Genomic DNA, 27967 nt, shown 5'->3' on the forward strand with positions numbered 1-27967 from the left:
ATAAAAATGTGAGAAGCAGAGGTGGAGCTTCAGTATTTTCCTGTGCTCACTGGGCTGATTTTGCTGACAATTTGCTTCTTCCTTGATTTGTGAAGGCCTTCTGGAGATGTGGAAAGGGACAGTCTTAACTGGTAAGGGGCCGCCCTATAGTTAAGATTACATAAGCAGAAAGGGTTAATCATATATATAGAAAACCCTGAGACCAGTGCAGGAAATTCTGAAGAAAATCATGAGATGAGAGAAAGGTCCAGAAATCAATTCCAATACTCTACCTCTGTACTCTCTGTAAGTCTGGTGTCTCTAAACATATCTCATGGCCCAGCACACCCTTCTCCAGGATCTTTATCATTTAGACCAACACTCAGTGGCTCAGCATCATCAGTCACCCAGTATTGACCCAAGTTTGATAAACTTCTTCTACCTTGATCTTTGTGTTCAAAGCTCTATTCTAGTATCCTTTTTGGTACTCTCATTCCCCTTTGGCCTTGGACCCCTGATATATTCTTGTTTGTTTCCCTGAGTCCCTGACTTCAAACGTAAATGCAGGTTCCTGACCCGTCACCTAATGAGTAACCTACTGCATAGCCAGTATCATCCATCCTGCTTTTCCTGAAACTCTTCTTTTGCACTAGCTTAAGAAGCTCCACTATCCTGCTCTTACCTGGCTTCTCCTGTTGCTCTGATTGTGAAAGGAAATGCCATATTCTCCAGACCACTATGTAGGAGCCTCCAGTTTCAGCTCCTCTGTCACTCTGCTTCCAGAAAGGTGGATTTTCTCAATTCTGAGCCATTCAGTGGACACCTCTGATGTTACTGGTTTTGCCTGATGATTCTGGAGTTCAGAGAAAAAATGTTTTAAGAAGTCAGGCCCAAATAGAGAGCTATGGAGGTAAGGAGCAATGTGCTAGGTGAGAGAGAAGGGAAATATGCAGACTAACTTTGTAATTTGCTCATTTTTCTTAACTCAGGAAGCTCAAATTTAAATCATTTCTCTAGATAAGAAATTAATACCAAATAATTTTTGTTGTTGGTCTTTCACTTTATTAAAAATAAACTAAGGGTATATTTTTATAGTAATATAATTTACAGCACTAAAATCATTATGACTCAATGTTTTCTTGACTTAGGACTGTAAAAGAGATTCCTTCACTTCAATGGTAAGGATAGGGAAGAGGAGTGGAGAGTACCACTTGTGTGAATCTGATATGATTACCATAAATCTTTTTTTTTAAGATTTTATTTATTTATTCATGAGAGACACAGAGAGAGAGAGAGAGGGAGGCAGAGACACAGGCAGAGGGAGAAGCAGGCTCCATGCAGGGAGCCCGACGTGGGACTCGATCCCGGGTCTCCAGGATCACACCCTGGGCTGAAGGCGGCGCTAAACCGCTGAACTACCTGGGCTGCCCTGATTACCATAAATCTATGCAAACTGTACATACCTCTCCTTGATCAAGTTGTATGCAAATTGTCTGCACTATGTGTGGAGGTAATGACTAGAGTGATGTGTTGTATATGTGTTTGTGGAGTAGTGTTATTTTTAAGGAAAAATATTTAACTATTTGAAGCAGACTAGTCAAATACTAGTTGCCTCTTCCTTTAAAAGGAGGAACAAACCACTTATCCCTAAGTGTGGTGCTGAACCAGATCATCCCTCAGGTACCTTTTCTTCTATCTAGATATTTTGATTTTCTCCAAAAGTTTTGCAGGTGAAGATGTGTACAAATAACTTCTTTGTTTTTCTCTCTGAGGAATGTAGAAGCCCAACCATGTTTCTGTTGTAGGAATCAAGAAGCACTTTTATGTAGTTGAAAAATAACATATTTCAAGGATGCTAGATGTTACTGAAAATCAAAGATGCAAATATGAAAACACTACTCAATAGGCTGAAAGATATTTAATCGGGACAGTACTTGAAAGGGGAAAAATTCTTGATCTATCATAGGCAAAATCATTAATATTTACAGTAGTAATGATTACTATAACAAGAATGGTAATTTTTTTCTCCTGGGTTATTTTGATTGTATCAGATCTGAAACCGTTTAGCATTTTTGTTAGAGACATTAGTGTTAATGTCATGTTAACCATTACCTCAAAGGCAATGAATTATACTTTAAATGTTACTCAGTATTCCAAATTCTTCTTCAATAAATATTTATGGAACATCTCCCATTGTCAGGTATGATGTTAGTGCTGTGCATACAATGAACAGAACAGGTTCTCTTCTCTCATGAATTTCCCTGCAATGATACTAATCATTCAGCTACTTGTGGTCATTAATCAAACAGAATGTTACAAGAGCTTAAATTATTCATTAAGTAAGCAGTAATTACTGACAGGCAGGTAGTATACTGAGGACACAGCATGAACAAAATGAACTGTCTCTTACCCTTATGAAGTGGACTGCCTCTTAGTAGATAGGGAAAAGTAAATGAACACTTAAAATATATCAGTGCATTATATGAAGAAGTACCTGGGGTATGGAGAAAATATAAAAGTCATCTAACCATGCCTTTAGGAGTCTGCAAAGGTTTCCCAGAGGAAAGGCCCAAGTTAAGGCCTCCCAAATATATAGGAATCAGCCAGAGCTTTGGGTACAGAATAGCTTGTGGAAAGGCCTGAAAACAGGTAACCGGGAGAAATGTGGTATGAGTGGCCCAGAGGATGTTTGGGGGCAAAGGGGTGAACCGTGAGACAGGAAGAGTCAGATCATTAGGGCTTTGCCTGCCATTCTGAGGCTTGGATTTGTTTTATAGTGAAATGGAAACAACTGAAGTGTTTTAAACATGGAAGATACATGATTAGGAACAGGTCTGTGTAAAGAATATACTTATATTTCCACTCCATCTCTGAAAGGTCTGTAACCCCAAAGTATGGTTTTTATGTATGTTTTAATTTGGCATGGGATTCAGGCTCAGATGTTTCAACTTATCTGAAGTCAAATGTCAATTTAAAATTACTGTTTACAGAGTAAACTGCCCTTTTAGTTTGGATGTTTTTCCTTGCTGCTTTGCCCCAGTAAGCACCATAATCTTGGGTCTCTATTTAGACATCCCATCACGGATACTATCCTCATTTAGAATGTGAGCAGAAAGGTTCTAGTGATCCCACAAAAGGCAAATATTTGGAATGTTTGTCCCTGTCACAATATATATTCCAGAGATGCAGTTTCTGTCCAACATATTCTTTAATTTCTTCCGTTAATATCTGGGTGAGACTCTTAACTAAATACTAATATGTCTTTAATACCTGCTAATCTTCATTCTAACAGAAAAGTTAGGTCCTAGATTTGGTCTGTCTGCAGGTAGCTACTGCTGGAGGAGGGGAACATAAGGCACTCAGGCCCTGGCAAGGAGCACAGGGAGCAATCCAGGACCAAAGTCTTGAACTGGCAAAATTGGGAAGTTGCAAATGAAGAAATCCGATCATTAAAATCTAACTTACTGCAAGGGAGTTAGAACTCCATGTCTGTTTCACTGTATACTGGGGATTCAGCTCTCCTTTGGATTTCTTAGTCAAGGTGATTTAACCACAATGCCTCTGTGGTAAGACAAGAGTTTCTGGTTTTCCTGAAATAGGAGATCAGTTTCTAGGCTCACATACAATAGTCGTCTTGAGTGTTTGATGGATCACTGGACTTTTAGTATGTGATTATGATATGGAATGATATTTTTATTTTCAGGGGTATTTTATATCAGCCTTCATAGCAAATTTTTTCAAGGCAGGAAAATATATCGTATGCAAACCAATATTTTACTAATGTGCCTTCCTCTTGTTCCTCCTCTCACATTCAAGAATATTTCTCCTGAATGCAATACAGAGAGCTGACTCCAGGACCTGAACTGGAGGTGCTTTAGGAAAAAAAACAAAACAAAAAAAACTGATGGTTTTAAAGAACAGATATAAGTTTCTCAAGGATTATATTGCTGATCTAATGCAGACAATGGATCTTTTAAACACTGAAGCTTGAATTTTAGAACAAATGACAAAAGGAGACATTTTTAAAAAGCTGCTGCAATCTCTATCTGGATATCCAAGGTTGAGACTGTAATTGTGCATTGGTAATTATTTGGTTTCTGGAACACATTCTTTTTCTTTTAAATTCTTTGTTATAAAAATATTAAATTTTAAAATTAAGTAATAAATGGACATATATTTTTTCCTTAAGTGACTATTTTGAACCCAGTACAGTCATTAGTATAGCTCTTGATTGACACTTGTCTTTAGTCCAGTAAATTCCTCTGAGGAGCTCATGGCTTAGAAGGAATACAAATTTTACATACATAAAATCTGTGGAAAATAACTACTAAGGCCATAGCTACACTATACAAACATATGGACTATTGCCAAATATCAAGACCATTTGCAAAGGATATTATTTTGTTTCAAGTTTTTTTTAAAATTACAGTTAGCATACAGTATAAGAGTCTCAGAAGTAGAACTTAGTGATTCATCACTTACATATAACACCCAGTGCTCATCACATGTGCCCTCCTTAATATCCATCACCTACTTAATCCATCCCTCTGCCCACCTTCCCTCTGGTAACCCTCAGTTTGTTCTCCATAGTTAAGAGTTTGTTTTATGATTTGCCTCTCTTTTTTTTCTTCCATGTTCACCTGTTTTGCTTTTTAAATTCCATATGAATAAAATCCTATGGTATTTGTCTTTTTCTGACTTATTTTGTTTAGCATAATACACTGTAGCTCCATCCGTGTCATTGTAAATGGCAAGATTTCATTCTTTTTTATGACAAAAGACCCTGAAGAACAAAAGCAATCTTGAAAAAGAAAAGCAAAGCTGGAAGCATAACAATTCTGGATTTCAAGCTATATTACAAAGCTGTAGTCATCAAGACAGAATGGTACTGACACAAAAACAGATATAGATCAATGGAACAGAATAGAAAACCCAGAAATGGACTCACAATTATATGGCCAACTAATTTTTGACAAAGCAGGAAAGAATAACCAGTGAAGAAAAGACAGTCTTTTCAACAACGGTGTTGGGAGAACTGAACAGCAATAAGCAGAAGTTTAAGTGGATTACTGGAAATCTGCAAAGGATTTAAATGGTAACTGTAAATTATAATATATGAGTATGCTATTTCTATGTGCATAGGATGCCCTCTGATTTTGGGAAAGAGTCATAGATTATCTAGGTTTTCTCAATAAGTCAATAAGACATTTAAATCTATACACATCTTATGGATGGTTCTAAATCTATCTTTGTGGGCTCTAAACAGTGATGTCCTGGTAAATATATAATAACTTTCTGTGAAAACAAACAAAGAAAGGGACAGGGAGAGAGGAAGGGAGAGAGAAAGAGAGAAAAAAAGAAAGGAAGGAAGGAAATAAAGGAAAAAAGAATAAATGAAGAGAACAAAAGAAATGAGAAAAAGAAAGCCCAGGTTTGTAGTGTTTGCCAATTCCCATAGTATAAATACTCCTAATACGGCTTGTTTCAAACTACCAATGAGGTATCATTACATGCAGAATTGGAAAAGAGATACATACTATTCATCGGCTTTTGGAAGAGTAGAGTTTAGCTCCAGCACATTACTGGCTGTGATAATTTTTCAGGACTCCAAATCTCATCATGTAACTCAGTGCTATAGGCATGAGTTCTGTAAAGAAAAAAAAAAAAAAAATATATATATATATATTTAAGATAATTTTGGATTCTTTCTCTCACACACACATATGCAGACTTAAAAATTAAGTCAACACTACATAGTACATATAGAACAAGACATTCTGCTAGGTTTTATAGAGAATAAAAAATAATGTAAGATATACTTGCCCTTACAGTCTGGTTTGGGGTATTGAACATAAATCCTTAACAATGGAAGTAATAAAGATTGAAATAATAGAATAAATAATAGTTCAGGGAATTAGAGATAAATAACAGATAGTAAACAATGAACTATCAAATGATAAGTGAGTCAATAATTACCTGATGAAAAAAAGAGTGGAGAAATTCATAAACAAGAAAACTAAGGCTTATGGACATTAAACAAGTTACTGAGGTCCATCACTAGGTAAATGCTGGACCTGGGGCTGGAATTCAGGTTTCTCTGGTCCCAAAACCTTAAGTGCACTATTAAATTGGGAAGCAAATTTTAGGATAAAGTTATAAAAACTTTGAACGTATAGAATAAGGAGTCCAGAAATTGTTTTGCAGGGTAATATTTTATAGAAAACCAGTAACCAAACCCTTGAAAACTGAACCAAAAAGTGGAATGTTCAAACATCTTGTTTTTCTCCTTCTGTGATATTTTATTGTCTTTTGATTTTGGAGTCCATTGATGAGAAAGTGGGACACAGTATGTGCAAAAGCTGAATATTACAAATGTCTGAGATAATGCTTTATGGGTTAGGTAAGTATGTAGTTAACTTTCAAAACTGGTTGATACTTAATCAGAAAATACATAAAGATAAGACTTCAATACTGGGAGTCTATGGCTTCCTCAAACCATCTCTTTAATTGTGTTTATATAAAATTAATAAAAGAAGATGAACCATGGATTCTTTATTAATAAAAGAGGATGAACCACACATTACCAAAGAACCACACATTCTTTTTATCTGTATGATGCAGAGTGACAATCAAGCAATTATTATTTATTCTTGTGTCAACAAGTCCTTTGCCATTGCACAGGGAACTTTTGACTATCAGCTTTGTGAAAATTCTTTTTGTGCCCCATAGTCAGGATGCTTTTGATGCATAGGAATCTGAAGAACAGAGGTGCCTAGGTGGCACAGTTGGATAAGCCTCAGACTGTTTCACTTCAGGGTCATGAGATAGGGCCTGTGTTGGGCTTTGCACTCAGTACCAAGTCTGTTTGGGTTTCTCTTTCCCTCTCTTTCTGCCCTCCTGCCCTGACACTTGCTCATGCACTTTCCCTCTCTCTCTCAAATACATACATACATACATCTAAAAAAAGAAATCTGGAGAAGAAAAATACATCTTTCAATAAAAATATTCCGGTCTTTGCTCATTTCTCTTGGACAGCAAAGATGAGAAACTATTTTGTTTTTTTGTTTGTTTGTTTTTGTTTTTTTAATGAGATGGTTCTGGAAATGAAAGACTGCCTGTTAATTTAAGTAAAAAAGTCTGTCTAATTTAAAGTTACTGTTTAGTTGCAAATCATTAAACATATTGCCAAGTAACTTTTTATAAGATACTCATAGTGCCTATAAATATATTTAAAATGCAGGGGAGGAAAGTTTTTTCTTTCTCTGAAAGATAATTTAAAAAAAGAAACTGCCTTGTAATTTATAGATAATAATATTGGGCTGTATATATGCATTTTCGTTTTGGTTTTAAATAAATTCTCTAAGGTTCTAAAACCACTCTTACTAGTCTATAAGATAGTCTTTATTCTGTTAGACACTTCATACCTTTTCTCCGCACAGCATGGCTAATGAAAAGAAATTTGCATTGTGCAATGAGTGCACAGACCAAATATTACAAAAGTTTGAGATAATGCCTTACCAGTTGGGTAAGCAGAACAACTTTAAGTTGGAAAACCACTCAAAAAAGAAAAGCACTACTGGTTACTAAAAAGATTTGAATTGTGTAAGATATAGCCTTTGGGTCAGTGTTTTTAAAGCTTTCTTATATATGTCTTGAACCCATTTGAAGTTTGACAGAAGATATCTACACATAGGTGCATAATTTTTCATACCAGTGTAAAAGATATGCTATCTAAAATACGTCCATAGATCTTCAAGGGTCCAATCAAATATGCTTACATAACACACCATTTTCTATAAAACTATAAGTATCAACTATAAAATGATATCTAGTATTTTAGCATCTATATTTTATTTATAATTTAGAGTAAAATAAGTCAACCAGACTACTTCAAGCAAGTGTTTCTTTCAATTTAGATTCTTAAAACATTCATTAAGAATGTTTAAAAATGGGATGCCTGGTGGCTCAGCGGTTGAGCATCTGCATTGGGCTCAGGGTGTGATCCCCGGGGTTCGATAGGGAGCTCGCTAATCCCTCTACTTATGTCTCAGCTTCTTTCTCTGTGTCTCTCATGAATCAACACAAATGAAATCTTAAAAAAGATAAGATTGTTTAAAAATGTTTTTCTACAGAACCAATATGTTAATAAAAACATGGTCTCTTCACTGTTATTATCCCATGATTCATACTGACTGATTCCAAGATCATTTGAAGCTTAACTTTAAGTTCACACTATATAAAAGTTTACACTATTTTTTATTTATTTATTTATTTTTATTTTGAAAGACTAAAAATGTCACTTGGGAATAAAGGATGGGGAAGCACTGGGAGGGTACATTAGTTTTTAGTTCATGGGACAAAGAACTATTTTATCTTAATGTTTGTGATCCCCTAATTTTATGATCTTTCTAGTCAGCTTTGTACTGGATTGTGAAAGAACTCTAGAGCTGACATTTTACAGAGTAGAACAGAAGGGAGGCAAGGGCATCTTTAGAGTAGTATCCAGGCATTAAGGTTTAAAAAGCCTAACAATTAAAGGATTTTCTCAAAATTGATGTCTTAATCATAAAAGCCAACAGCTACAAGCTCTAGGGCTTAAAACAAGCAAACAAAAAGCTGTTTTGACCATATTTGGCAGCCAGACAAGCTTTAGTAAAACAGCATTACCATTCAACACCTTTTGGAGTTTACTTTTATTCATGTGCTTTCTAGTGACTAGAACAAGTGTGCCTTGATGTGTGCTATCCAATTTCCTCCGTATGCACCATTCAAGGCTCCTGGCATGAGGATTCATCATATGTTCTGCCCACCAGTGTATGTATAGGCTTCTTTATCCAATAATCTGTGGAGACAACTAGTTCATGGGAAAGTGTGTGCACACACAAAATTATCGACAGCATGTGGATCAGGACCAGGAGACTACCTACTCTGGTGCAGTCACCCTTTGCCTACCCTATTCTATCTTTTCTAAACTTTTCTTCAAATACATCTCTTTTCCTTCTTCCCATGAATAAACACATCACAGTTATAAATGAGTCATTTGAAGGAAAGATGAAGAAAATGTCTAGTACAGCTTTCATTGGATGAGTTTCCCCTATGTCTGCCTCTCTGGGCTTTCTGTCTTGGTGTCACAAAACGGCACTGCTCTCAGTGGTAACAGATAACAGATTACAGTCCTACTGGTTTGCCACTTCCTTCATGCTCAAGACAATAAGAAAAGACGGTTACTTGGGCAATGAGGAGGTCAGACATTGCTAACAATCTTTACTTTTTATGCTCTGACTGTACTGGTGAGTTTATGAAAGGGAATGAGTAACTGCTGGTCTTCCTAGTGTGTTAGCACAACAGTTCTCTGCTTTTGATACCAATGCAAGAGTATTTAAGGCTATCAATAACTGTCCAATTTCAAAGTTATACACTTTTAATTGTACATAATTTATGTATTTTACTCATACTTAAATATTGAATTGACTCTACTTATTTCTTATTCTTTTCTATGATCTTCTCATATATGTGTGCTCCATATCCATGTTTTAACAAAACCAGCAAGAACAGTTTGTCTTGAGACTGTCTGCTGATATTGTACAGGGTAATTTAGTTGGTAGAAAAATGCATACCCACAAAAAGCTTTCTTCAAGGAGACAGGGTATGCCAATGCTACTTCTATTATCAATCTGTTGGATGGCTTTAAGTAAGCCTCTTAACCAGTTTACTTCTATTTTATTCTTTGTGAAGAAAATATGAGGAAGACAAGCTGCAGGTGAAAAGAATGTTACAGAATTGTCCTAGAACACTATAAAATATTAAAAAGGAGTAGCACTGAGCATTGAGGATACTGCTAGTTCCAGGGAATACTTGAACTACCAGACAGCCTCAATAGTTCACTATTTGGATCAAAGAATTTTTAGGATTTCTTGGAAAAATGAGAAGATAGTTGAGTAATTAGAATATGATAGTAAGGGTACAAGTGTATGCAGGTTAATCAACCTCACAGAAGGCTTATGGAAAAAAAATTCTACCAAATCCTTTTTAAAAGCTGGTATAAATATAAGGTAGATTAAAAAAAAAATCCATTCACAGAAGGTGACCCCTTAATGTATTTAAATCTCACTGCTCATGAGAATGTGTCCTTGCTAGTGAGATCTAATAAAAATAAACATATGGTATAATGTATAAGCAATAATTTATTAAAATATATACTTAAAATTTTTGTTAAACTCTTCTAAAATTGGACCTTCAATGTCAGAAATATTAAGCTTTTAGTGCTAAAGTTTTCCTACATTCACATTTCTACTTAGTAAGGGAAGCCGGGGTTGGTGGTGGGAACTGAATGTACAAAATAGGGTCCTGTGATTAAGGCTGCCATTAATTCTAGTCATCTTGGCTTTTCATGGAAGGGTGTTGCTTCTGGGTGTCTGAAGTGTAAATCTGGGAACTCTTTACAACCTCGGAGCTGATTTCTAAGGTAACTAGCATCCAAAACACAGACAGTTTTATAAATCAGAATTAACACCTTCAATTGTTCTTGGAAGCCAAATGGAAGTTCTCAAAATTTCTGGAGGCCAGCTGATGTCACCCTGTTCCCAGTTTCCTGGACAGCTCTAGGTCCAGCATTCTCACCAGTTAAAGTTTCCTTCTGGTAGCCTTGTGTAACTATTGAGACTAGCTGTATGTAGGGCGCCTAGTTGTAATCCAACTGAGAAATTAGATAGCCAGACATCACAGTGGTCACTGTGAAACCAATTTATTTTTCTCTTAAACCAGATCGGGGCTCCATTCTCATGTTTCTGACCTCTTTCTGGAAGGGGGAAAAATTCATACACCTGATCGCACACTCAAGTTCTAATTAAATTGACCTTAACTCAAGTCAGCTTGACTGGCTCTTATAAGGCATGATTAGTTTTTAGGGTCAAGGTCAGAAGCAGCAGAACAAGGATGACAGAGGGAGGGAAGAGTTGTTTGTTTTGGAATTCCTGGGGTTTTAAACCTGATAACTTTCAAGGTAAGGAAAATGGCCACTAATGGAATAAAGGTGGATAAATTAAGTAGCCTTGGGCAAAAATAGTTTGAATATTCAAAGCCTTTTATCCTGGATAATTAGGCACTCCATCTGTGTGTGTAAATGTGTGAACATAATAATCCAAGAAGCAAAATGGGTTAACAGCATTGCACATTTATCTTTAACGCTTTAATGAGAAAATAGTACAGTTAACACAAATGAAAGAAGTTTCAAGGAAACCAGTTTATCATAAACTCTTAAACCATATTTAGGATTTGATTAATATAATATCCTGTTTTAAGTTTAGTCTGCAGTAACTTGGAAAATTTTCAAAATAATCCAGTTACAGAAATAAATACTTAGCTGCATTCTGTTGACCCAAAATTTCAAATTATATGATAGGACCACCTGAAAAGTTTGCCTCTCCTTGACGAATTTCCCAATTTTATCTTGAATTCCAAATTTAAATGAATAATCATCCCATAAGTTTAATGGAGTTGCTGTCATTCCTGTCATTTGCCAAGTGTAATCAGGGAGTTCATTAGCTGAACCACACATCATGGTATTAACCATGTTCTTAAGATTGAAAAAGTGAAAAGGAGATAAGGGACTGATTTACTGTAAAGACTGTCACTTTCCTATGAAGTGAGAGCCAAGAAGGCACTTTTCTAGGAGGAAAAAAAAAAAAAAAAAACCCTTGGAACTTAAACTGGTTGGCAGTAGCTAGTCTTTTTTCTGAATTCCTTCATTAGAGAAAAATCTGTAGCATGGCACATTCTGCATACAGCTATGGTATCTCTCAGGCATTTGCACTCATTCTCAGCTCTCACAGAGCTTTTCTCAATAGCCAGGTCTCTTGGGACAACCAGACAGGAAGAGGGATAATCATGAAGAAAACCATGTTCACAAAACTGCTGAGATAATGTAACTTACATAGCCAAACCCACATAAGATGAAGTCATTTGTATGCTGCCTAGGTCATTCATTTTCCATAATCCTTACCACTGACTCATTGTGTTTAGTCATAAACATTCTTTGGCCCTCAATGTCCCCACCTGTAAAATAGGGATAATATCAGTCACATGGACAATGAGATGAGACTGAGTTTAAAGGACTTTAACCTTGCCAGTAAGTGAAATTCACATACCTGTGTTCTTTGTTTTAATAGTACAGAGTTTTATTAAAAAGAATATAAATAAGTATCTTTGAAATGTTTTCAGGGCTTTATTTAAGTTCAATGAAGACTGTGTTTTTTTATATGTCATAAAATTCCTCTCTTTGTGGAATGTTGCTTAAAGAAAAAAAAAAGATTTCATTTATTTATCCATGAGAGACACAGAGACAGAGGCAGAGACATAGGTAGAGGGAGAAGCAGGCTTCCTGCAGGGAGCCCAATATGGGACTTGATCCCGGGTCTCTGTGACCACGTCCGGAGCCTAAGGCAGACGCTCAACCACTGAGCCACCCAGGCATCCCTCTTTGTTTAATGTTGCTTTTTAAAAAAATTTTGTGATTCTGCCATTTCAGTCATTCCAATTGATATTTAAGTAATCCTCATGTTAAGGCTACATATTCATTTAAATTGAAACTTTCACTCTGGTAGTCTCGCATTTATACTACTCCTTATTCTGACCTTTTTCTTCCTCTATAGGACTTCTCTTTCTCTTTCAATATATTTTATAGTTTATTTATTGGTTACATTAATTGTTTATTATATCTTTCCCTACTGGAGCAAAATCTCTGAGTTTATAGATTTTTGTTTTGTTCAGTGATATATCCCTCATGTCCTTTGTTAAATGATTCCACTGAATATATGAAGTTTCTGTTTGGCAACAGATTATTTGGGAACAAATTGAGCTTCTGCTCAATTTCTACAATGTAGAGTTGAAATTTGATTCAGGTTTTTGAGCTAATCTGGCCCTAAATCCATCCACCAACCCACATCTCCTTCCTTCCTACCTTCCTTCCATCTGTCTGCACTCAGCTTCTAGTCTGTCTAGGCTTTGTTCTTCCTATTGCCTCCTGAAACTTGGTTTTGACATTGTCTTTTAGCTATTAGTTTCACTTCTCTGACCAAATGCTACCATAATGTGGTGAATCATTTATATCAAGAGTTATGAACATGCAACAGTAAGTACAAAATGGCTGCCAATGTTTCACATGAAGAATGTACATGTGGATGTTGGAACTGATAGTTCCTGGGACAGTGTGTTACAAAAGGCCCTTCTGGCATCTGATTGTCTTTCAGCGAGAATAGCATGCACATCGATTGATGCTATGTGGCCTTTTAAACTTTCAATTTATTTCAGATGTGGCTTAAAGTAATGTGTCATCCAGAGTTCGTTTGCCTGTTGGATGATTCATTCATTGAACTCTCAAACAGATGGTGGGTAGGACAGAAGAAAAAGGAAGGAAAGTAAGAAATGAGAGAGGAAATAATTTTGACACTAAAATGTCAGTGTTGTGATTATCTCTTAAAAGCTAAAAATAAGCATTTTAGTTCCCCATATGAAAATCCAACCTAGTAATACCATAAACGTGAGGTAAGTTCTGTGATTTAAAGTACTCGTAATTTTGTTTGATGGTTGGTTGGTTTTCATTTAAATTAAGATAATTTTTATAAATGAGAGGGAGAGAGCCTAGGCTCTTAAGTTGAAAATATTGAATTCTGAGTAAAAGAAGCATCATGAATGATTCTTAAGAGTCAGGCTGTAAAATTTATTGCATGTTGTATAGAAAGCCAAAAATAGTGTGTGTTTTCCATCAAGACACTTCTTTGTGATTCATTCAACAAACATGATTGAATATCTTCCAAGTGCTAGGCACTGTGCCTAGTGCTATAGTAGGGAAGCAAAGAGGGGTAATAGAACACTGAGAGTTACCTACCACATTTCTATGAGAGTATGAAGTGCCTGCTTCTTTCAAAAGTTACTTTAACCCTCACAAAACTCTTCAACATAGATATTATAATGTTTCCTTTCCAAGTGCGAAAATCTGAAGCTCAGAAAAATTAACTAATATACTAGTCACCCAGCCTGTAAGTGGCAGAACCAGAATTCAAACCAGTGTTTTGAAGCACCAAGCCTTTGCTATTTTGAATAAGCCACCTTCAGGGTTTTCACAACCTGGAAAAGACAATCTGCCTTGGATGCCTGGACATTCACTAACACTCTACAATGTAGTCAACACATTCAATGACATGCACGTATTGACAAATATCAATGTACACCATGTACACATGCTTAGTACTAGAGATACATACACACCTAAGACCTACTCCTACCTTCAAGGAGCTCTTAATCTTATATAACAAGCTGATATGTCAAAAAAGTGTTGTAGCATTGGCCAGTTATCCAGTTCTTTTGAAAATTTGGCTGGTAGAAAAACAAAATGCCATCACTTGCAACAGAGTAAAGTGGCTGAAGTATTAGAAAACTGTACTGAAAGAAAGTGGGATGTAAGTCGTGCAATGAGGCTTACTTAAGAAGAAATATCTTGTATTATCTTTTCATAGTCTCCCCTTCCAAAACATTCTTTTAAGATTCTATGTCCTTCATAGCATTCATAATGTTCATTCCCTAGAAAAAAATTATTTTTCAGAGTTTACAGATGGCAGCCGAATGATAGGATTATGGAAAATATTTCTTTCTTTATTTATTTATATGAGAGAAAGAAAGCCAGAGACAGAGCATGAGCAGAGGAGGAGGGGCAGAGGGAAAAACAGACTCCCCGCTGAGCAGGAGCCTGACAAGGTTGCTCAGTCCCAGGATCCGGGATCATGACCTGAGCCAAAGGCAGATGCTTAACCAACTAAGCCATCCAGGCCCCCAGGAAATAATTATTTAAAACTTCACAGAGTTCCTAGGTCCTTTGGAGAGAAGTCACTGCATAACTACACATATCATAGATGGTTGTACTATATAATCAGTTGGCTCAATCCAACAATCTATTGGCCTGCATGTTGCAAATTAAGATCTAGTTGGGGGGATGCTGAATATTTTGTCAAACTAAGAAAAATCAGATTTCATTTAAAATAATATCAATTTAAGATACCTTATGACTTCAGAGATGTTAAAATGCAAAAAAAAAAAAAAAAGAGAGAGAGAGAAAAGTATATCTTAGAACTGATAGGGGTACCTGGATGGCTTAGTCAGTTATAGTGCCTGCTTTGGGCTCAAGTCATGGTCCAGGGCCCTGGGATCAATCCCTGCATGGAGCTCCCTGCACAGCAGAAAGTCTGCTGCTTCCTCTCCCTCTGCTCCTGTCCCCTGCTTGTGCTCTTTCTCTCTCAAATAGTCTTTAAAAAAAAAAAAAAAAAGTGATAAAATAAGATATTAGTCAAGTTTCTCCAGAGAAATAGAACAAGATGTGAGATGTGTGGTATGTGTGTGTAGCTGCATATATCTGTATATATATGTATCTCTTTTTCTTTTTAGAGAAAGAGAGAAAGAGAGATTTTTAAAAAGCTGGCTAATGCAGTTAAAGAAGCTTAAAAAGTCCAAAATCTGAAGGCTGGCTGGCAGGCTGGAAACCCAGGGAAGTGTGCCCATTTGAGTCCAGAGGTGGTCTGATGGTAGAACTAACCTTTCTTCTAGGGAGATCAGTCTTTTTCTATTAAGGCTTCCAATTGATTGGATAAGGTCCACCTCATTATGAAGGGTGATCTGCCTTACTTAAAGTATACTGATTTAAATGTAAATCTCATATAAAAACTATATTCACAGAAACATCTAGAATAATGTTCTACCATATGTGTGGGTGCTATAACCTAGACAAATTGGCACATAAAATAAGCCATCACAGAGTGACATTAGGAAGCATGGGGAGATTTTGTTCATTGTCAGAAACATTAGTGCCACAAATCCCCCCCCACCCATCCACATACAGTCCAAAGACAAGGCAGAGAAACACTTTACTCTGCCTCTCAAACTTCTGTGGGAGTTGGGGTTCATTCTCTCTGATCTCTTCCAGCCCTTCCCTCTGAGGGAAACAGCCAGTGCATAATCAAACTCACTGCCTAGAACATAACTGGTATGTTATAAACGGAAAAGTATTCTGTCCTTTTCTCTATATTATTAAAGTTTACAACTTTTCTATTTTCCTAATTTGGTAGAGGATAAACCCCCAAGAGGTAGGTTGGGAGGTAGACAGAAAAATCAAATGTGCTTCAAATATATGAAATAGAGTATTTTTTTCCCCTAAGTTTTAGTTTAGTTCTTCTTAGTTGGAAGTTGTATAATTGGACAGATGAGGGTAGAGGAGGAGGGAGGGACAGAGAGAAATTATGGTAGAGGGGTAGCTGGGCTTCAAGGCTATCTCCATACACCCTTGGTCAGACCCCACCTCACACTAACCCACTGACATCCACCTCCTACCACCAAACTCCCATCCAAAATCCCTGGGACCCCCTCCCTACTCCTACCTTCTGTATGAAGTGCCAAAGGTTTATTTTTGCAAGCAATAATTCTCTGTTAAATTTTACCTATATACAATATCTTTGCTCCACCTGATTATGCAATACTTGAGCTGCTGACTCACACTCTTGCTTTATCATAAGTATTTACATTTTGGTTAAAATCATGGACTTTGGAGTCATGGAATCTCTGCTTACCATTTTTTGACTTTAGCATTAGTCCCTTCATATGTAAACCCAGGATAATGATAACACTTATATAGTAAGTTAGTTGGGAAGAGCAAATAAGACAGCATATGGAACATTCTTAATATAATGCCTAGCAAGAAATGAGCACTCTGTGATTGTTAGATGTTACCACTCCTATATATCTGATGTGGTTTCCCCATGAGATCATGATGCCTGGTATTTGTAAATTGGTTAAGTACTCAGAGTACAAAACAGTAGGGTCTCTGATTTTGATAAGTTTCTAGAATAACTGAAGTAATATATTTCTGTTGGTGTTCATCCATGTTAATGAAAAAGATCATTGATCTCATTAGTGTTGCGGTGAGAGTAACTTTCTTTGTCGTGAGGATTAGAAAATGAAGACTGGGTGATGATCCTGGGAGGAGAGTTGGTCTTGGCTTAATATGGCCCATAGATAAGTTTTGTTAGGCCTAGAAAAGTTTTGGGTTTGAGTTTTGAGTTTTGTTTTTAGTGAAATAGCATGCCTTTAGAAAGGGACTGCACTTTCTCTAGCCACTCCCTATTGTCTTATAATCATCATGTCACTCACTCACACATAGTTACCTGTTTAATCACCCATTGTCCTTGAAGCTGTGACCCCTACTCTATATTATAAGAAGTAAATAGTTCACTATTTAAGAACAGTAAATAGTTAAATGTTCCTCATTCTTACAAACATAAAAGACACTATTAGAAACAAATAGCATAGGGAAATAAAATCTTGTCTAGGAGACAGGTAAGAAGTGAAAATTTGATCATCTGATTATGTTAAAGAAACATTCTCAAATTAGCCTTTATGTACCTCAGTTAAGGAGCCATGTGCCTCCTAAGTCCAAACAAATCCATGATAAAAGTAATTGGAACCCTTTGATAGTATGAGTTGGAATTTCATCTCATCCTAATTGAGAGTCCCTTGGAGTGTTCACACATGGTCAGACACAGATCCTATGACACACCATAGCATGTACCATTTTCTACTCTCCTGCCCCAGTTCCCTTAAGGAAAGGCCATGACTAGCAAAGTTGTATGAAGTTGCTCCCCACTTGCCCTTTCTAATCACAATGCTTCCATCAGCTGGCATGAGCATCTCTGTGAGCACCAATACCTGTGAAACTTTTTTTTTAAAGATTTTATTTATTTACTCATGAGAGACACAGAGGGGGAGGGGCAGAGACACAAGCAGAAGGAGAAGCAGGTTCCACACAGGAAGCCCAATGTGGAACTTGATCCTAGGACTCTGGGATCATGCCCTGAGCCAAAGACAGAGGCTCAACCGCTGAACCACCCAGGCGCCCCTACCTGTGCAACTTTGAAATCACTTCTACTCACACCAATGCCACTCTTTTTTGCCACTCACCTCCATCCTCACACTTGCTTCAGACACTAGCCTGTATACTGGTCCATCAGGTTGCCTCAAGTCACACAGGCACCAAAGCTTTATATGTTCCTTGCAGAACTGGAGTGCTCACTCCTTACAAACCACCACTTTTGCATTACATGATAGCACATACACACCACCAGTGTATTTGCTAAGTGTCAGTACCTTATAGAGTTAATAGAAAGAATGTTTCTAGTGTTTCTCAGAATACCTTGCTCCCTAGGACTCACCTGTTTGTGTGTTTGAGGTCAGACCTGAGAGATAGATGCCATACTGCATTCAGAATTGCCATGACTCTTATTAAACACCTGAGGTTTAGTTGTTAGATCAAATTCATTTGATTGATTCTCCTTTCTCCCAGGATGAGTTCTTCTTGCAGAGGGCTACTCCTTTATTTGATTAGAGTTCTTGTGGGCCTGCCCCAGCAGACCTCCAAAGGTAAGTGTATACATGTCTAATGGAGTATCCCGGAGAAATCAGATTTAGTTTCATAGAGATATAAAACAAATATTCACTCCTGTACTATAGAGAATACAATGACACTTCTTGACTAAGCCAAGCCTGGCTCTATCTCTGTAGGCAGATGGAGTCTTCATGCTGCTCCATGAAACCTAGTGGTCTATAGGTCTTAGAGGTTATAAGGTATAAGGTACACATTCCAAAAACTGGCTTCTTAGATTGTACTCTAGGCCATGGGTTGTTGGCATAGAGAACTGACTGATTCTGGAATATTCTGATTGACACTGGGGTCACCTCTAACACACTCATGGAGTGCTTTGGGGGAAATCACCTGCCTCTGAATGACAGGTAATGGCTGACAATATTGTACACATAGCAACCAGGTCAGTTTTGAGTGTAAGCTTAATGCTGGGGGAAGGGATCTTCTTCTCACCAGGAATTCTGTGTTTTGGAAAGAAGTAACAGCAACTCTGATAGCTAGCACTTGCAGTGAGTGTTTTGTTTGGGCAGTGATGCTAAACTTTAGCAACAGTAGAATGGAATGGGATACATTTCCCCCGGGGGTTCTGTTATGTATGTGGTGACAGTCTCTATGGAATGAGCCTAACTTGCCCAGCTTAACAGCAAGACAAAGGTAGCTCTCAATAGCTTTCAGTAATATAGCAAGCTGTAGTAGCAGTATTATTCACAATAGCCAAAAGGTGGACACAGCCCATATATCTTTAATAGATGAGTAGGTAAACAAAAAGTGTTATGTACAGATAATAGAATATTATTCAGCTCTAAGAAGGAACGGAATTTTGGCATATACTACAACATGGATGTATCCTAAAGACATTATACTAAGTGAAACGAGCTAGTAACAAAAGGACAAATACTGTAAGAGTCCACCAACATGAAGTATTTAGCATAGTCAAATTTATAGAGACAGAAAGCAGAATGGTGGGTTGCCAGGGACTGGGAGAAGAGGCAAGAGGGAACTACTGCTATTACATACAAGAGGTTCTATTTAAAGTGATAAAAAAAAGTTCTGGAAATAGATAGTGGTGATGGTTTCACAACAATGTGAATGTACTTAATGCCACTGAATTGTGCACTTAAAAGTGGTTACAATGGTAAATTTAATCTTATCTATATTTTACAACAATAAATTTTTATAAAGTTAGTAAGGTGTTAGAGGTTGGGTTAGTGAATAACTTCATTGCTCCTCTGATCACTAGGGAGCTAGAAATCTAAGTAATTTGAGTATTAATATAAATCCGACCTTATTTTTACTTGTAAGCTAGTGATGTCAGGAGAATTCTGAATTACATTAAAAAATCTGATACACAGAATAACAGGCAGAACTGTGGCATCTTTTAATTTAAAAGTTTTCTTAAAGCCTTTAAGTTATTTATTTTTAAATGGATTCCCATCCATTTAATTGCTCAGTTATCCTCAGACCCAGGTAAGATTCAAAATCTAAATATGACACCAAAAAATGACTGTGAAGAAGTTCTTCCAAAATTGTTCTGCCAATGATACTCTGTGGAACTTTGAGGCTGGTTTTCAGAATACTCAATTCATATTCAATACCAACCCCTTATCCAATCTTCATACTGTATTAGGAACTAATCTGAAAACTGTTTTAAAATGCAGCTTCTGATCCAATAAGACAGGTGAGGGGCCTCAGACTCTGTATTTTTAAAAAATAATTTTTAAATTTGAATACAGTTGACATACAATGTTAGATTAGTTTCAGGTGTACAACATAGTGACTCAACTTCTCTATATTCTCTATATGTTATGCTATGCTCAGCACAAGTATAGTTACCATTTATCAACACATAATGCTATTGCAATATCATTGACTATTATGTTCCCTATGTTGTATCTTTTATTCTCATGACTTATTAATTCCATAACTGGAAGATTATATCTCTTACTTCTCTACACCCATTTTGCCCAAGCCTATCTCCTTCCCTCTGGCAACCATTAACTGGTTCTCTGTATTAACAGCTCTGATTCTGCTTTTTGTTTATTCATTTTTTTAATTCCACCTATGAGTGTATTCATATGGTATTTGTCTTTCTCAGTCTGACATATTTCATTTACCATAATACCCTCTAGGTCCATCCATGTTGTTGAAAATGGCACAGTCTCATCCTTTTTTTTTAAGCTGTGTAATATCAGGGGTGTGTGTATGTGTATACCACGTCTTCTTTATCCATTCATCTATCAGTGAATTCTTAGGTCGCTTCCATATCTTCCATCAATAATGCTGTAATAAACATATGGCTGCATATATTTTTTCAAATTAGTGGATTCTTTTATCCTTTGGGTAAATACCAGTGGTGGAATTATTGTTGTATATGGTATTTCTATTTTTAATTCTTTGAGAAACCTCCATACTAATTGCCACAGTGGCTGTGCTGATTTACATTCTCACAATGTATGATGGTTCCTTTTTCTCCACAGTAGAGTATTGCAGAAATTGACACACAGATCAATGAAATAGAATAGAGAATCCAGAAGTAAACACAAACTTACAGGGTCTGGCAACCTATGAGAAAGGAGGCAAGAATATACAAAGGAGGAAAGATAGTATCTTCAATAAATAGTGGTGGTAAAACTGGACAGTTACATGTAAAAGACTGAAACTGGACCACTTTCTTGTACCATGCACAAAAATAAACTCAAAATGGATTAACGAACTAAAAATGAGACATGACAAAAACAAGAAAGGGATGTTCACTCTTACCACTGTTATTTAACATAGGACTGGAAATCCTAGCCACAGCAATCAGACAACAAAAAGAAATGAAGAGCATCCAAATGGACAAGGAAGAAGCCAAACTTTCACTATTTGCAGATTATGTAGTAATCTACTCTACATAGTAAATCCAAAAAGACTCCACCAAAAAACTGCTAGAATTGCTACATGAATTTAGTAAAATTGCAGGATCCTAAATCAATGTACAGAAATAATAAAGTGGCAGAAAGAGAAATCAAGGAATTGATCACATTTACAATTGCACCAAAAACCATAAGAAGCCCAGGAATAAATCTTACCAAAGAAGTAAAAGATCTGTACTCTGAGAACTACAGAACACTTATGAAAGAAATTGAAGATGACACAAAGAAATGGAAAAACATGCCATGTCCATGGCTTGGAAGAACAAATATTTTTAAAATGTCTATATTACCCAAAGAAATCTATACATTTAATGTAATCTCTATCAAAATATCATCGTCATTTTTCACACTGCTAGAACAAACAATCATAAAATGTGTATGGAACTACAAAAGACCCCAAGCCTGAATAGCCAAAGCAATATTGAAAAAGAAAAGAAAAGCTGGTGGTATCACAATTCTGGACTTCAAACTGTATTACAGACTGTATTCATCAAGACAGTATGGTACTGGCACAAAAAAAGATATATAGATCAATGGAACCCAGAAATGGTCCCACAACTATATGGGCAATTGGTCTTTTTTTTGGGGGGGGGGGAATTGGTCTTTGACAAAGAAGAAAAGAATATCCAGTGGAAAAAAAGACAGTCTCTTCAACAAATGATGTTGAGAAAACTGAACAGCTACATGCAAAAGAAGGAAATTGGACCACTGTCTTACACCATACACAAAAATAAATTCAAAATGGCCTAAATGTGAAATAGGAAACCATCAAAATCCTGGAGTATGGAGGCCGAGAAAAATCAAGGCCATTCCACCTCAAGTTTAGCATTAGCACAAGTACAGCCATCTTAGGCCCCTGTGAATAAGAGCTGAACTTTATAGGAAGAACTGCAGAATGTCCTCAATGTCCTCGCAGGGAATCCCATATCAAAAAGACAACAGAGCTCAGAATTGCCCTCGGCAGAGAATCCCATATCAGAAAGACAACAGAGCCCAGGTCCATGGTAGAAAGTCCCATATTAGAATGAGAACAGAGCTCAATGCCCTTGAAAGCCCCATATCAGAATGTAAACAGAACTTGAGAAATTCCTCCATCCCTTCTGAAAATCCCCTAGACCAGCTTATAAAAAACCCAGCTGTAACCCACTTTGGGTCCAAGTCCCTGCTCCGCTGTGTAGGGTATACTTGGACCCAAGCTCGAGCTTGCTAATAAACCCTCGTGGCTTGCATGGGTGTCGGCTCCTTGGTGGTTTCTCGGATTCACAATCTTGGGCACAACATGGAGAACAAGGCAGTACCCTCTTTGGCATCAGCTGCATAAACTTCTTATTAGATAGATCACCTAAGGCAAGGGAAACAAAGCAAAAATAAACTATTGGTACTTCATTAACATAAAAATCTTCTGCATAGTGAAGGAAACAACCAACAAAACTAATAGGTAACCCATAGAATGGGAGAAGACATATCTGATAAAGGGTTAATATCCAAAATAGATAAAAGAACTTATAAAACTGAACATCCCAAACCCAAATAATCCAATTAAAAATTGGCAGAAGACATGAATAGACATTTTTCCATAGAAGACATACAGATGGCTAACAGACACATGAAAAGATGCTCAACATCACTCATCATCAGGGATAAACAAATTAAAACTACAATGAGATGTCACTCATACCAGTCAAAATGACTAAGTTAACAAGATAGGAAACTCGAGGTGTTGGGGAGGATGTGCAGAAAGGCAAACTCTTACTGTTGGTGGGAATGCAAACTGGTGCAGCCACTCTGGAAAACAGTAGAGAGGTTCCTCAAAAAGTTAAAAATAAAACCATCCAACTATTCAGCAATTGCACTACTAGATATTTACCCAAAGGATATAAAAATACTGATTTGAAGGGATACATGCACTCTTATGTTTATAGCAGCATTATCAACAATAGCCAAACTATGGAAAGAGCCCAAACTGATGGTTACTGGAGGAGAGATGTGTGGGTGTGTGTGTGGGGGGTGGATTTGGTATGGAATGGGTTACACAGGTGATAGATATTAAAAAGGGCATATATAGGTATAGTGATGAGCACCAGGTATTGCATATAAGTGATGAATCACAAAATTTTACCTCTGAAGCTAATATTGTACTGTATGTTAACTAGCTGGAATTTAAATAAAAACTTAGAAGAAAAAAAAACGTGAGACCTGAAACCATAAAAATCCTAGAATAGGCAGTGACTTCTCTGACATAAGGCATAGCAACATTTTTTCTAGATAGATCTCCTGAGGCAAAGGAGATAACAGCAAAGATAAACTATAGGAACTACAACTATTTGGTAAAAACTTTTGCACACCGTAGGAAACCATTAACAAAACAAAAAGAAAACCTCCTGAATGGGAGAATATATCAGACTCTGCATTTCTAACAAACTCTCAGATGCGCATTTCTGTCTGAAAACCACCCTCTGAGCAGCAGGATCCTCAATGAAGCTCCCTCTGTTTGGTTTATATGATTTCTCCCAATAGAGAGAAAGCTACCCAGAGGGTGGAAACCAGGACTCATCACTATATATGTCTTTCAGCATTTAGCACAATGCTATGCAAACATAGAAACCAAATAATGCTAGTAAAAATGATTAAATTTCGAAAAGTAAAAAGAAAATACAAAAGAAAATGGGAATGAAAATATTTGTTAGAGAATAAAAATATAAAATCTATGAATAGTTGGTGGTATTCCAAATGAATAAATTTTGCTAAATAAAGGAAATGAATTTTATAACATTTGAAAGCACAGATGATCTTGAGAAAAGAGTATAGCTCCCAGGATAATATTTAGGGAAAAGCAGATTATGATTTTCTTATGAGATTGACAAATGACACCTCTTAAACTTTACCTTTCAAATTTCAAAGAGGTGTAGTTCACTGCACTCATGCAAATGACTAAATTCATTTCTGAGGACTCTGTGTGTACGGACACCAGGTAATAATTTCATGATGTATTGAGCATAGTGCTTTGTTTTTAACCATGATTCCCCAGCATTGCTGTTCTCTTTAGCATATGTCTATAATGCAGGTCTCAAGAAATGAATCCCATTTTTGAGTGTAAGAAAATAAGATAATGCCACGAAAAATAGTCATGTGTAGAGCTGATCCTTGTTGATGTATGAAATATTTTGCCGAATGGATGCCAGTGATAAATGATGTTGAAGTGGTTATGAATTTTAAGTTAGTACAAATTCTGGTTTTTAAGCATAGAAACAGATTCCATACTGTGGCTTTCCTATGATGCTAGACCTTCTGAAGTCACACCACTTTTTCGTTTATTATTCAATGGGCAGATTTATTTTTTGATATGTGCTAGCCTGCATTTGAGATGCTTAAAATTTCCCCTGTATTTTCTTTCATTTTTCTGTGGTATAGAAAGTGAAGTATTATATTCATTTTTTCTCTATCAGGCATGTCCTTCTGATACAGTTCTTTCCATAGGCACTGTTGACAAAAGAAAGCAAATCAAAATTTTTAAAAAAGATTTTATTTATTTATTCATGAGAGACAGAGAGAGAGAGAGACAGAGAGAGAGAGAGAGAGAGAGAGGCAGAGACACAGGCAGAGGGAGAAGCAGGTTCCATGCAGGGAGCCTGACATGGGACTCCATCCCGGGTCTCTCCAGGATCACCCCCTGGGCTGAAGGCGGTGCTAAACCGCTGAGCCACCTGGGCTGCCCAAATTGAATTCTTCATTCATCTTGTGGTTCCCATATGGAGAATGTTCAGTCTAGCTCATCTTCTAAAAGCAGATCTAATGAGCAGACAATTCCTTCCCTGACAGTTTATTATGCCTTGGTTTCTATAAATTGGAGGCTATAAATCTGACAGCAGCATGATAGTTTCTGAATTAAATGTATAATTTAACTTAGAAACTCATGTTCTTCCCTTCAACAGTTGTAATAAACCTAATGTATGCTGATTTTTTAACATAGGATTCATTTTTTGGTGAGTTTGCAAGTTGACACGGCCTGAGCCTCTAATACATATGAATTCTTAAACACCAGATTCTTTCATCTACTAATTTTCATCTCTCTCCCTCACTATATTGAAAAATTTTGAGGTTTCTTATTCCAAACTACATGAAATATTGATTAAATCCATAGATTTATTTAAGTGCTTTTGTTATTAGATATTTTAGAAAGACTCATGGAGGCAGAAGGGCAGAAATTCTGTAATTAATCAGGATTGCCTGGCTCTGTTGCTACAGTGGCAGTGAATTGGTTCCCAGTAGGAGAGTTAATAGAAAAACATTCAATTTCAAAATGGCCTGGATGCATCAAAGGGATTAAACTGTAATGCTTTTAATCCCCGTAACTCAAACAAAGAGAAAATTTTCTTGAGCAATGAACTGCATAATGTATTTGTGGGCCAGCAAATGATCAATGTGGAATATCAGCTAAACAGCCAACTCTGTAGCCCAGGGATTTTAACTCGGCACAGCCAAAATGACAGCCCACGTACACTTCTAAACTCTAGGTTTTGAGTGAAGCTAAAATGAGTGCTGTTTTGGAAAGTTCTAGTCTTTGGAGCTCCCAAGCTGTCAGAAATCCTACCAATAAACCTTTAAGTTAAATCTCTAAACTCCACGTCAGAAATGGTAATTACATGGCACATAGGCTACAGATAACCTCCCACCTCCAAGACCCATGACAGACATTGCTTTTTCATTATAACCCCCTTTTCCATGAAGAATGCCTCTGAGTTCAATACTATTTGCCATACCTCTTCCAAGTCTCTCTCTCTCTCTTTTTTAGAAAAAGTAACATTAATTTAATCTCCATGATGAAAATTTTCAGTTTCTAAATAGCTACTAGAAGATATCAAGTACCATATAGGTACATCTCAAAAAATGTATTTTTCAAATGATCTGTATTTATTCTATTTTGGAGACTTCTGGGTATTATTTTTTTGATTAAGCTTTTTGGGGTTTTGTTTTAAGAAAACTATAGATTCATATGCAATTGTAAGAAATAATACAAAGATATTCACGGACCTGTTTCCCAGTTTCTCCCAAAGGTAACATCTTGCAGAACTAGAGTACAGTATCACAACCTGGATGTTGACATTGATACAGTCAAGATCTAAAACATTCCATTAGCACGAGGACCTCTCATGCTGCTCTTTTAAGGCACATCCACTTCTCACCTGCCCTCATCCCTTGCCTAACCACTGGGAATCACTAATATGTTTACCATTTTTATGATTTTGTCATTTCAAGAATGCTATAAAAATAGAATCATGCAGTATGTTATCTTTTCTGACTGGCTTTTTCCACACAGCATATTTCTCTGAAGATCCATCCAGATCACTCTGTGTGGCAATAGTTTGTTTTATTTCTTGGTAGTATTTCACAGTATGGATGTACCACAGTTTGTTTAACAATTCACCTGTTAAACATCTGGGTTGTTTCCAGTTTGAGTCTGTTATGAACAAAGCTGCTACAAAAATTTATATTTAGTTTGTGTTCAAAATTGTGTATAAAAATGTCTCTTTTCTTTGTGGAAAATATATCCAGTAGTATAGTTGCTGGGCCACAAGATAGGTGCATGTTTACTTTTTTTTTAAAGTTTTTATTTTTATTAGTTTCAGCGGTAGGATTTAGTGATTCATCTGTTGCCTAAAACACTCAGTGCTCATTACATCAAGTACCCTCCTTAAGATTATACTTCGAGGGATATTTCTATAGTTGTTACATTAAGTGCCCTCCTTAATTCCCATCACCCAATTACCATTCCCCCCAACCATCACCCCTCTAGCAAACTCTTAGTTTGCCTCCTAAGTTCAGCATCTCCTATGGTTTGCCTCCCTCTCTATTTTCATCGTATTTTATTTTTCCTTCCCTTCTCTTATGTTCATCTGTTTTATTTCTTAAATTCCACATGAGTGTATGTTTACTTTTTAAAAGAAACCTCCAAACTGGTCTTGCAGAGTGGCTGTAGCATTTACACTTCCAGCAGCAATATAGAAGAGATCTAGTTCCTCTGCATTCTTGCCAGCAGTCTATGTCACTATTGTTTTTTATTTTAGCCATTCTCATAGATACACAGTGAGGTCCTATTGTGGTTTCAATTCCTATTGCCCTAATGGGTGATGATACTGAACATTTTTCATGTACTTATTATTTGCCATCTGTATATTCTCCTCCATAAAATATCTCTTTGTCTTGTGCCCATTTTCTAATAGGATTTTGATGTTATTGTTGCTGTGTTTGGAGAATTTTAATCCCTACCCCACCCCCACCCCAACCCTGTGATCTCCTCCTTTTCTTCTTCTTTTTCTATTCTTTTCCCCCTCCGCCAGCTTCTTCCTCCTCCTCCTTCTTCTTCCTCTTCTTCTTTCTCCCTCTCTTGTTCTCTCTGACTATGGATGCTCAATTGCTTTAACATCATTTGTTAGAAAAGCTTTCTTTCCTCCACTGAAATGTTTTTGCAGTTTTGTCAAAAATTGACTTATCAATTTTTGGGTGGCGCAGCGGTTTGGTGCCTGCCTTTGGCCCAGGGCATGATCCTGGAGACCCGGGATCGAATCCCACGTCGGGCTCCCGGTGCATGGAGCCTGCTTCTCCCTCTGCCTGTGTC

General features: G+C 36.8%; 2 long non-coding RNA genes across 6 annotated transcripts in view; one reads left to right on the forward strand and one right to left on the reverse strand.

The window, feature by feature from the left end:
* The window catches only part of LOC140636267 (uncharacterized), a 54621-nt gene that overhangs the window by 10864 nt on the left and 15790 nt on the right, over window positions 1–27967 (forward strand). For 3 of the 5 annotated variants that reach the window (XR_012033563.1, XR_012033562.1, XR_012033566.1), the window contains one exon: window positions 18359–18435. The exons of 1 other annotated variant lie outside the window; for it this stretch is intronic. This is a non-coding gene — a long non-coding RNA (uncharacterized lncRNA). Of the gene's footprint in view, window positions 1–18358; window positions 18436–19017; window positions 19091–27967 lie in introns of those variants that run through there. One more of the 5 variants, XR_012033565.1, reaches the window with a different exon arrangement.
* LOC140636269 (uncharacterized) lies at window positions 668–18765 on the reverse strand. The gene is made up of 3 exons (XR_012033569.1): window positions 18228–18765; window positions 5517–5626; window positions 668–832 (listed from the first exon to the last, which is right to left on the reverse strand). It is a non-coding gene; the product is annotated as an uncharacterized lncRNA (long non-coding RNA).

This window comes from Canis lupus, chromosome 7 (assembly GCF_048164855.1).
Source record: "Canis lupus baileyi chromosome 7, mCanLup2.hap1, whole genome shotgun sequence".
NCBI lineage: Eukaryota > Metazoa > Chordata > Mammalia > Carnivora > Canidae > Canis > Canis lupus.